The following is an 11,433-nucleotide window of genomic DNA, read 5'->3' as shown; positions in this document are numbered from 1 at the left end:
GCAGACGAGCCCGGTGTTTGAGACCGTGTGCTTTATTTGTTTCATTTAACTTGACCTTTTGCCGATTCCACATTTAATTGACTTAGTACTCGGCCTGGACTGCGACACGGCTGGTGACCGAGCCTCAGCAGGCAAAGAAAGGCAGCAAACTGAGAAAAGACAGCTGCTTCTCAAACCTGACGGCCAGGAGGCAGCTGCAGTTTGGCGTCGGGAACACCAGCGCATCCAAAGCGTGAGGCTGCCGGTGCCCGGCTGCGGCCAGGCTCTGTGTCAGGCAGGTATGGGGCAGCAGTGAACGAAGCCCAGAGGTGGGATGTCTTCTCTGCACGGGGACAAGGCACTTTGTAGGATAAGAGAGAAGTGAAAAGCACTTCCCATCTCTTGGTCTGCCCAGGGCAGTGGTGGAGTCCCCATCCCTGGAGTTGTTTAAGAGAAGGGTCGACATAGCGCTGAGGGATCTGGTGTAGTTGGGACTGTCAGTGTTAGGTTAATGGTTGGACTGGATGATCTTCAAGGTCTTTTCCAACTTAAGACAATTCTGTGATTCCCCTCACTCTCCCAACTCTGCAGGAAGGTGTCTGTCAGCAGAGGTAGAGCCCAGCCCATCTAAGACCTTTTCCCTGTGAAAGAATGCAAACATGGAAACCACACTACCCTCAGCCCCCATGTCTAACTCCTCAGGGCTGTCAGTAGAGCTCGTTTGAGGCGTGTGGAGAAGGGAAGGGAGAGGTGCTCTCTGGCCAAGGAAGGATTAGACAGGTTTGACGATGAAGGGTGCTGAAGCTTTGAACGTTGTGAGCAAATTGCCAAGCCCTGGACAGCTGGTCCAGTTGTCTACATCAGGAACTTGGTGAAAGTGTGCTGCAGATCCTTCTTGGCTCATGGGCCCCCATTTCCTTCTTATACCACAGGGAGCAGGAGAAGGTAATACTCAGTACGGAAATGCAGCACAGCCAGGGAGCGCAGGCTGAGCACTCACAGGCATAGTGTGAGACAACTCACACTACCAGGTGAGTGCTTCGGCTTTTGGCAAACAGGCACAGAAATTCAAAAGTGTTAGGCATGTCTCTCTGGCACAAACCAGATTCTCCCCAATAATTCAGAGCGTCAAGAACTGTACTTAGCTCTAAGGACATGCCTGTACGAGAGAGCATGGACACTGCATCTCTCAAGGACACCTCCAGGTGCTGTCAGTTCCCACCCTCCAGAGCACATGGGACACTATTCCTAAACCCTTCTGGCAGTTTAAGCCACTGCGAGGCTCACCCGGGCAAAATGTCCTCTAGCCAAATGTCTACTGTTTGGTGGGCCATGGAATATTTTGGGGTTTATCTGCTGTTATGCCTGCACATGAACTGCCACGTGGATGTGTCTTCTCCCCTTGGTCAGGATGTGTCTGAAAGTAGAGGCAGGCTTACATTCAGCATTTGTGTGTCAGTAACAACTCTAAAGCTAGTTTACATAGCTTTTTTTACACAGCTAAAAAGCTATGTTTCCAGGAGAGACATCATGCCCCTATTTGCTTAGAAGATAGCATCTCAAAATACAGAATCTTGAAAGGTGCAGCCGTCTCAACGAGAGGAGATGACAGAGATAGATGGGCTGTTAATTTAAAACCAAGAGGCCGTAACACTCAACACTGCTAATGTTTTGTTCCGGTTTTAGCTGTCTCAGTCTCTTTCCACCACCAGTTAGAACTGTATTTCTGACCATAATAGCTACAGGGGTTGCAGCAGTGACATTTTCCCCAGCCCTTGGCCCTTGACTAAATGAATTAGAAGTTCTGAGAAATTTATTCCAGCCAATATAAAAGAAAACTATTGCTTTGCTTTGTGCAAATAGCAGGGTGCAGCCCTCCAGAAATCAAACACAAAATGAGGCCTACCACAGCTGGGATTTTTGATGGTTCGACAGGAGACCGGAAGGCTGTAAAGGATATCTGAATTGCCACAGCACTCCTAATTTCCAAAAAGGGTCTAAAAATTAAATTGGGCTATTTTAACAAATAAGATCTTTAAGCAGTATAGCAGAGCTGATATTTTAGACTGTTGTTTATGAGCAAAAATGACACCTGATAAGATGAACAGTAGAAATACAGCAGTACAAGACGGTTAACAGTATGTTTGAGCTCGAAGTTGGTTCCATGAGAAAAGGCTGTAGCAGTGCAGAATTCCTGTCAGCATCCGGAGAGAAGTATTTAATTTTCCTTCTGAAATGTTCCTTTCAAAGAAAGCCTGGTAGAGGATCTGCACAGGCATCCATTCTGCTTTACCTGCTAAAGAGTTCATTAGCAAGGAGGGTGCTTTTAGGCTTTGAGACCAGGTTCATTCCTGCACATTGACACAGTATCCACTCTTCAGGGTGACCTAGAACTGGAGGTACAGCATGAGGAATAGAGGGTTTGTAAATACAGTGGTTAAAATTCTCTCAATTCCCCCCAGAAATCTACCTTTTAAAGCTCTCTCCCTTGAAATGACTTTCCAGAGTCAGGACGGTATTGCTCATCTCATGACAGAAAGGAAATAAGAAGTTACATTCCTGAGAACAGAGGAAGTTAAGGGAGGTGACAGAGGGACTGAGATGCACCTTATTCAGCACTAAGTTTTAAGGGAACCAGGTATCTAAGGAAGGTGTTGGGAAGAGGTGAGAGAAACAGCTGTTTAGGGGAGAAACATGTGATTGGAGATAAATATTCCAGATACTTCAGATAGCTATGCATTCCCTTATCTGCCCCAAGCAGATGAGTTAGCCCTTGAAAATGCAATTAAGACTATATAAAGCCATTTTTCTCCACATGTAGGTTGACTTTTCAGGGAATTGAGTACATTCGTAAGTGTGCTGGGTCTGTGTGTGTGGCAGGGGTTTTTGGTAGTGGGAGATGGGGCTACAGTGGTGGCCCTTGTGTGAAGCTTCTCAAAGGTCCCCCAGCTCCAAGTCAGACCCACCTCTGCACCAAGGCACAGCCAAATAGTGATGGTGGCTGTGCATCTGTGATAATGTATTTAAGAAGGGGAACCTAGGAGGAGGAGATGGAGTTATGAGGAGAACACGTCTGCAAACACCGAAGTCAGTGGAAGAAAAGAAGAGGAAGAGGGGGAGGTGAGCAGGAGCAGAGACCCCCCTGCACCCATGGGTGAGAGGGCAGGGTCACCAGTGGAGCAGATATCAACCTGCAGCCCGTGGAGGACCTCATGCTGGAGCAGGTGGCTGTGCCCGAAGAAGGCTGGGACTCTGTGGGAAGAAGCCCCCACTGTTGTAGTTCTGCACTGGGAAGACTGTGACATGCGGGACTGACCAGTGCCAGAGCAGCTTGGGAAGAGCTGCTGCCTGTGGGAAGGACTCATGCCTGAGAAAGTTTGTGGAGGACTGTGTCCCATGAGAGGGACCCCATGCTGAAGCAGAGGAAGAGTGTGAGGAGTCCTCCCCTTGAGGAGGAAGGATGGGTGGGACTCACACACACCCCACCCCACCCCCCCCCGCTGTCCCCTGGCCCCTACACCACTGGAGGGGAGAGGTAGAGAAATTGTGAGCAAGCTGAGCCAGGGAAGAAGGGAGGGGTGGAGGAAGGTGTTTTTAAGATGTGGTAATGCTTTTCACTGTCCTACTCTGTTAAATGTTGTTGTTGATAGTGTTCAAATTAAACTGATGTTCTTTTTCTTCCCCTAATGAGTCTGGTTTTGCCCATGACTGTAATGGTTGAGTCATCCCTCCCCATTCTTATCTTGATTCCTGAGCCTTTGGCTTTATTTTCTTCTTGCCATTCCTGAGGGGAAAGGGGTAAGCAAGGGGCTGCATGGTGCTCAGTTGCCCTCTGGGCTCAAATCACTACAGTAAGGAAGAATTTCCTCTTCATATGACGTGTTGACTCTTCCAAGTAGATCATATTTATTCAGGTGTCCACTAGTTCTATTGCCCACTATACTTTCTATTAATTTGGAAGGGAGAGAGAGCAGACTTCCTGCCCCAGCCCATCAGGCACCCTGTCTTCCATGGAATTATTTTTAAAAAATGACATCCCATCCTGTAGACACCAGGTATGGGTACACTTTTCAAACTGTAGTTATTCACACCTGTTAGCAATTTCCATCTGGTCCTAGTGGTTTCTTACTGTTATTTTATCAGTTTCATCCATTCTCTCCAAAATCCCTTCCATTTCCAGGATATCCACTGGTGAACACCAGCTCAAATAGTTTATGAACTTCTCTGCAACAGCCTTATTTTCTTTGAGTACTCCTGATAATACCATGGTTATCAATTAGTCCAGCATACTTCTGAAAGGCTTCCTTTTCCTAAGGATTGAAGAAAGATTTATTATTAGCTTTGATACCTTTGAGGAGGGACCCAATCTGTTTTCTTACATTTAATCTGCAGGAATATGTAGGTTTTTTCTACTTTTTTCATTTCAGTATTACTTCATCTTGTTTTAAAGAAAGCTTCTTGTTTCTAATAGCCTCCTTTAGCCTGTTGTATACCTGTGGTCCCTCCCTTTTGCTCATTCTCAAGCTTTCCTTAATAATCCAAGTGTGTATAGACCTGAAATTTCTAAAATGTGCATCTTAAAACAGCTTCCTTGCTGCCTCTAAGATTTTAATTTAGTTGCATTTTTAAAGTTACTTTTTAACAAAATCTCTTATTTTTACATAGGTCTTCTTTTGAAACCGAGGACAAATTTGCTGAATGTTTTGGCTGCTGCTGTTCCTGTAATGATGCTGCATCAAAGTATGATAAGGCGGTTGTCACAGAATGGCTCTTCAAATAGGGTGAAGTCTAAAGCTGTCTATCTTCTTGTGGGCTTTCTAACAAGCTGTTCCATGGAAGAGACACTGAAAATGCCTAAAAAGTCAGTCTCTGTGTTACATCTAGGTGTAACGATTGTACAATCTACATACAAGCAATGAAGTCTCCTGCTCTTGCTGTATTTTCTGCCCTTGCTGATCTACTTGATCCACCATGGAATTTCACTATTAGTAAACCAGACCCAATATTGGTTGGTTAATTATGGAACAAGACAGTAATTATTTGTATTCCTCTAAAATCTCCTTCTTTAGGCTTGACATATCTGTGCAGATACTGATTTCTAAGAAGTTTGTCAACTGGATTTGACTTAAAGAGCAGTTTTTCCAAAACCAAAATGGTTTTCATAGGAGGTGAACTTCCCGTCACTCTGTAATCCGGTCAACACTGACTAAAATGTTGCCTGGCTCAGTAACTCCTACAGGGGCTGTGCTACTGTCAGACTTCCTGGAAGACACAGAGGTGCAAGTAAATCCACATCCACAGATATGCTGTGCCTGCAGAAAAAGTACCAGGAAGGGCTTATGGTACTCAAGAAAAGGGCTTCCCTTCAGGACTTCAAGATTTTTACAGAACTGCAGATAGGGGATGGATATGTGAATGTTTTAATAAAAGGTATCTGTTACTGGCAGTATCAGTACACAGTCCTGAAGACTGGCCATAGTCTCTGAGCCAACAGGGTAGCGCAGGGATTATATTTGTTGTTTCTTTACTACTATGAGATGGAGTAAAGCTGCTTTCTACTCTATTTGTTTGTAGAACACTGAATGGCCATTGGTTATAGTGAAAATGCATTGTAACGGTACATTTTCTGCTGTATTTTTTCTGCCATGGAATCCATCTTAGTGTTATGATTTGATTTTTATTTAAGGAAGGTAGAGGGTTCAATAAAGTAATATTTTTATCTGCCACCTGATGTCTCTAAAGGAAAACATGACAAAAATGTATTTAAGTTCTTAACCTTTTATAATACTGTTTTATACAATAAATACAAAAAAGTTTTCAAAATAAAATTAGACATATCCTTCCACTGGTAAAAGAGAAATTAAGAAAGAAAATATTTCTCCCTATGATGTATAATGTTAAACCATGTTACGGTGGCAAAATAAATACATAATGTATTAAATCTGTACGTTCAGCAAGTATGTCAATACATGCAGAAGCATTGTTTTTTGTCCACTGTCACAGTCTTCACTTTATCTATTTTATAAACTTTGGTTCCTAGTAATTCTTTACAGACTGTTTAACGTGAATACAGTAATTAATAAGTCTTCCTATTTATTTCCCTAATATGTTGCCAGATGAATATGATATTCCATTTTACCTGTCTGGAAACCATACATACTTACTGACTGCCTATTTTAATCCTACCTTTAAGTCTCTTAACATAAATAAAGGTAATCCATCCAGGATTCTCTTCCTCTCTGATCATTTTATCTTCAGCTTCTTCTAGGTTTAACTTTCTATTTTTATTCTCAATGAACCAAGCTTACAGACCTGTATTTTATAGTTTTGAATGTCATTTTACTGAGAAGAACTGTGAATGAGTGTTAACCACCAAACGATACTGAATGTCATACAGCATTTGGTTATTTCATTTTTCTTATGCAATACAGAGCTAACAGCATGAAGTAATCTATACGTCAGGTATGCTTACTAACATGTTTAATAAGACAGATGAATATAGTACATCTGAGTTCAGAACATGGCCTACCATATTACAATGCAAATAGGAAGTAAGCATGTGTTGTAATTTGGTATGTGTTTTTCTTTGATTTATTGAATTACAGAGGCACAAAGCCTCTAAAGGTGACATCAGAAGTTATCCAACAATTTATAATAGCAGTGAGAGGATTATGAGCTACTGTAATCTTCAAGTCACTGACACACATAAACAAGATCCTCACAAGTGATGGGGCTGCCTTACAAGTGATAAAAGGAAAATTAAGATAGAAGGCAAAGAGGTATCACCAGATACATCCAGAAAATCAAACCTTTTGAAGTTAGAGGATAAAAAGACTCTGAAGGAAAGAAACGTTGAATATCTCTTCTTCAGTAATTCTCACGCACTTTAGGGCTCTACCAGTTTTCAGCATGAATCTAAGTAGTTGTTAAGAACATCTATTTTGTTCTGCAAAGTATGACATCAAAGTCAGGGGTGTGCAAGTATAAGCACTAATTGCTCTGCACACCCGTGTCTTACTGATTTGATTGGAAAGGGAGCAGATCACTCACATCCGTGATATAACAATTCTAGAATCACTGGGTTCTATGTGATTAAAAATCTGATCATAGTTTGATTTTGTTGGGTTTTTTTAAACAACAACAAAAAAACCCCAGAGAAAGCACAGTTTGAATTAGCTTTGCGTGAGCCTGCTCCAGAATGCACTGTGGCTGTAGTGGGCCTTTCAGTAGTTTACTTTGTATCTCCACCAATGGAAGGAATAAGAGCAATGCAGGGGCTTACAATATATTGCAAACTCTTTTGATTTCCAGAATTAGCCTGACTTTGAAATCTCAAATCATTTTTCTTTAAAGAGTAAAAACAGAGACAGGCATTTCTTTAATGCAACTCTGTTCATTAGCAGAGGATGTTTATAAATTCTTTTTTTTTCTCTGACCATAGTAAGACTATTTTGCTTTGACCACAGGTTTGTCTTTTCTTCTGGATACTGTTTCTTACAAAGGTTCTCTTTCGCTCTTATTTTTTTAAAATCACGCTATGTATTTTTTTGTGGCCATCTTTGAGACATTTGTCTTTGTGTTCACTTGTGATGTTTTTGCCATTTCTCTTTTTTACGTGCACGTACAGACACACACAACCTACATAACTGTTGCATTTGGTAAGAGAATCTCAGTAAGTGCCCGCACCATCTGGCCAAGGCATAATAGTACACATTTGCATGTGGTCTAGCTCCTGGGTGGTATTTTTGCATTGTTTCAGCTATCGCTAGACAAAGAGGCATTTAATTGTGTCTTCAATGAGCCCGAACAGAAGACAGCTACTATACCCAAGAGCTTCACTGGGAAAGTGCGATTGCCCAACCCCCACTACTGCAACCTACAGAAGCAAAGTGAGGAGGGGGAACACGAGCTAAAGCACGCTCTTAATTAAGTAATGTCAAATTCAGTGGCCATTTTCTTCCTAACCAGCAGCTGTCTTAGCTGCCAGCTGCTCTAGCCTTTTTGCAGCAGCGATCTGACCCATGAGACATTGCTGACCTCTCCTTCTGCCCTTGCCTGCTAACCTCACAGACTCCCAGCCTTGCATCGCTTTGGAGAAGTTGGGAGGACAGCAGGAATACAGCACTGGCATAAATCAAGGATCATGAATGGGCTATAAAATTTCTGACTCATGTGCTTCTGTGTGTGTTTGTCTGTGACACAAGGGGACAGGCAGCTAGACAGTGACATGAAAAGCCTGACAGAGACAGAAGAGCTCTACTCAGGGAAGGTCACAGCAAAGGTCAGTAAACTTCCCCGGTGAGGATGAGTGTGCCACCAGATAATGGGAAATGGCAGTGGATAGACCTCCAGGAGGCATGAATCGGTTCACTTATCAAATTAGAAAATCAAGGCCAAATTGGAAAACAAAAGCACTGAAATACGACAGAATCCACATAATTTTTACTATGGGGATGATAATACAGGGCTGTTTAAAAGTAAAAGTCATCGCAACAGCAACAACAAAAAAATCTTAGGTCAAATCTTTCGGTTTGTTATTCCTGGCTGATCTATGAATGTAGTCTGTGTTCTTTTCAAACACTGAGGAGGACAAGTAAGCAAGTTTGTTAATTCTTCAATTAGGGTGCTCACTGTTCTTTAAATTACATATATTTTAAAAGTGTTCAATTGCTATGCATACTTGCATCTTCAAGTAAGCAGGGAAACAGCATGCTCTTATGCTGCACTTCAGAAATGCAGCAAATAAATGAAACTTTACAGAATGAAACCTGTCTACTAGTTAGAATGGGAGCCCTCTTTTTTCCTAACCTGCATCATTGTCAACCACTATAAAATGAGCACAAACATATACTGACATTGTCCCAGTAAGGATACTGAAAGACACAATAGAAGCAAATGGTAAGCTTATGCTCAGACATGAAATTAAACATGAATTAAATACTAACAAAGTTTAGTAAAGTACCCTAAATTATTAGTAATGATTATACTGAAATCTCATTGGGAAGCAGATGACATCGGAGCAGGAGAGAGTGGACTAGATCAACCAGTATGCTTCAGGTTTTTTATACGTCAGTGACACCAAGTACTTGTAAACCCTGCTTAACCAGGTAAATGATGTCTAAAGTCCTTAGGCTTCTTTAAATGGCACAAAGCAGCAACTAAAGCATATGAAGGTACCTGTCTTGTGTTGCTTGACAGCTTGATTTGTTGGTTATTTGGAAAAGGAGAAGATTTTTCACGGGCTGTACACAGGACAATACCTGCTAGAAACATGGATCATTTAAGCGTGATTCTGCCCATTCAGTAACATTTTGCTTTAAGAAGGTTAAACCAAGACGTAATAATTACTTGGATCTGGAATATATAAAATCACAATTTGTGAATGTGTCCTTTAAAGGTATTTCATGATGTTGGTTGGTAATTGGTTGCCTGTCTTCAGAATTTGGACCTAAATGCTGTCACAGCATGAGCTGCATGAATTAATAAGTAGCTGTTTTCACCTGTTGAAGAAAATCATAATTGCAACCTTTGTATTTTACAAGTATCCTAGAAACATTTCCTAATTCATTCTCACAATATTCTTTTTCTACAAACAATAGGCAGATACAAGTATTATTGATACTAGATAAGTGAAGGTGAGAACTGTCAGAAAGACAGGTGTCCACCCGCAGTTACACTTCAGTAATAACATGGCATCAAATTCCCTTGGCTGTCTGACCATGCTAATGAAGTGTTTATCACACAACAAACCAGGATCAACTATTTTGTTATCTGTCACCTTGGTCCCCTAATCAGCTGGGCTACTTAGTCACTTTTTACCAATTACACTGTCATAATAGCAAGTATGTTTATATGAATACACTTATTCTGACAAAGGAATAGGATGTATGTTTTTCTGTTCTGAAGTTAGTAAGCAGAAATTTTCACTTAACCTCTAAGCCTAGGAAATACATACTTTTATTTTTATTAAGGATGGGGCCAGAAGACCACAGTGGATAGAATACAACTGCAGAAAATCCAGAGATTATAGTTTGGATTTTGAATCCAAACTTTCTAGGGGGTCACCTGGATGCCCGGAAATTGAAGAGAATATTTTGTGTACTAAGACCAGAATAAGGATTGGTGTAGTTTCACTGAAGTCAATGACACTGAAGCAGGAAGAAACAATCTGATCCTGTGAAGTTTTGACTGAAATCACAGGCTGTGCCCGACAGCTAGTGGGAAGACAACTGAGATTTAAACAAGGAGTGGGATCCCAGCACTAATGGCTGGATCTGGCAAACATGTGCCCTTTAGTCTTTTGCAGCTATTCTCCTACTCATTCGGCATCTCTCCATGTTCTTTGTAAAAGCAATTTCCTCTTGACTTCAGAACCAGTAGAAAGTGTCTTGCAGTGACAAAACGTTAGAGATGTTTTAGTATTTATTGTCAACAGCTCTGACAGCAATACTCAGAAAACATAAGCCCAGTTAGCTTTATGGGCACAAGTAGTACCTTCTTTGAGATGAACCCATGTAAATGGGAGAAATATAATGTATGTATTAATCAGACTTAGTTTTATAACAGCTCACTGGTATGATATAAAGAACAGATATTTAATTTGCACTGTTGCGATACTGTGTGCCTTTCCTACTCCTTTAGAATTTTACCATCAATTACGTTAAAATGGGATAACCCCGTTTGCCTTTAGAAAAAGAATGTGAATTGGCTCCAAACTCTTCTTATTGTGATGGAAGGGAAAGACAGGTATAACTACTTATTCTTGGAGCAAATTTTGTGGGTGTTATTTTAGTAAAATAATTTCTATCAGCTGTTAAATGTCAATTTACTGTCTTTCTCTTTGCAGGAAGACGAACAGCATCCTTCCTGTGATAACGCCACCATGACTACGTGCAGCTTATTTTTTCTAATTTTAGTTACTGCCTTACTAAACACTGAATCGGTGATGTTTTTTCCCGCCCCCCAAATGAGAGCTAAAAACAGAGCCAAAGCAGGATTACAGACCACACAGCCCCACAGACAACGCCGCCCTCGACACTAAAGCAGATCCGCTTGAAAAATCTGGGACACGGCCTGAGCGATGAAAAAAAAAAAAACCACATGGGGAGCGAAGGCGACGACCTCTCTTCTGCCCTGCTCATGGAAACGTAGGCAAGATTTAGGAGCCTGGTTTACACACATATATACACAGACACACTCACCCCGCTCCTCACCTCTGCCACTCGCCAGCCCAGCCGCTAGGCCGCCGCTGTCCTTGCCCTCTGGGGGAAATTACGAGTCCTGAAGGGCACCTGAGGGTCCAGCCTCCGTTTCCCCGCGTCTGCGCGGAGGTGCCGCCGGGCGGCTGCTCCTCCTTTCCCCCCCCCCCGCCTTCGCCGCTCGCCGCGCCGCGCCTGTGGCAGCCCGGCAGCATGGCGGCGGTGGAGACCCGCGTCTGCGAGACGGCCGGCTGCA

At 42.2% G+C, this 11,433-nt stretch overlaps 1 long non-coding RNA gene across 3 annotated transcripts; it reads right to left on the bottom strand.

Moving 5' to 3' along the window:
• Positions 1-11,324, bottom strand: LOC113479545. 3 transcript variants are annotated; one of them, XR_003398301.1, is made up of 5 exons: positions 11,193-11,324; positions 4,071-4,289; positions 2,273-2,372; positions 1,267-1,396; positions 2-1,023 (listed from the first exon to the last, which is right to left on the bottom strand). It is a non-coding gene; the product is annotated as an uncharacterized LOC113479545 (long non-coding RNA). The 3 variants fall into 3 exon arrangements; XR_003398300.1 differs by having other exon boundaries at positions 1-1,396; XR_003398299.1 differs by lacking the exons at positions 2-1,023; positions 1,267-1,396 and having other exon boundaries at positions 1,414-2,372.
• Between the last annotated feature and the right edge of the window lie 109 nt (positions 11,325-11,433).

Source organism: Athene cunicularia (genome assembly GCF_003259725.1).
Source record: "Athene cunicularia isolate RWA chromosome 4 unlocalized genomic scaffold, athCun1 chr4_part2, whole genome shotgun sequence".
Classification (NCBI taxonomy): Eukaryota; Metazoa; Chordata; class Aves; order Strigiformes; family Strigidae; genus Athene; species Athene cunicularia.
Note: the sequence above shows the minus strand (reverse complement) of the source record. Positions and strands in the feature narration are given on the sequence as shown.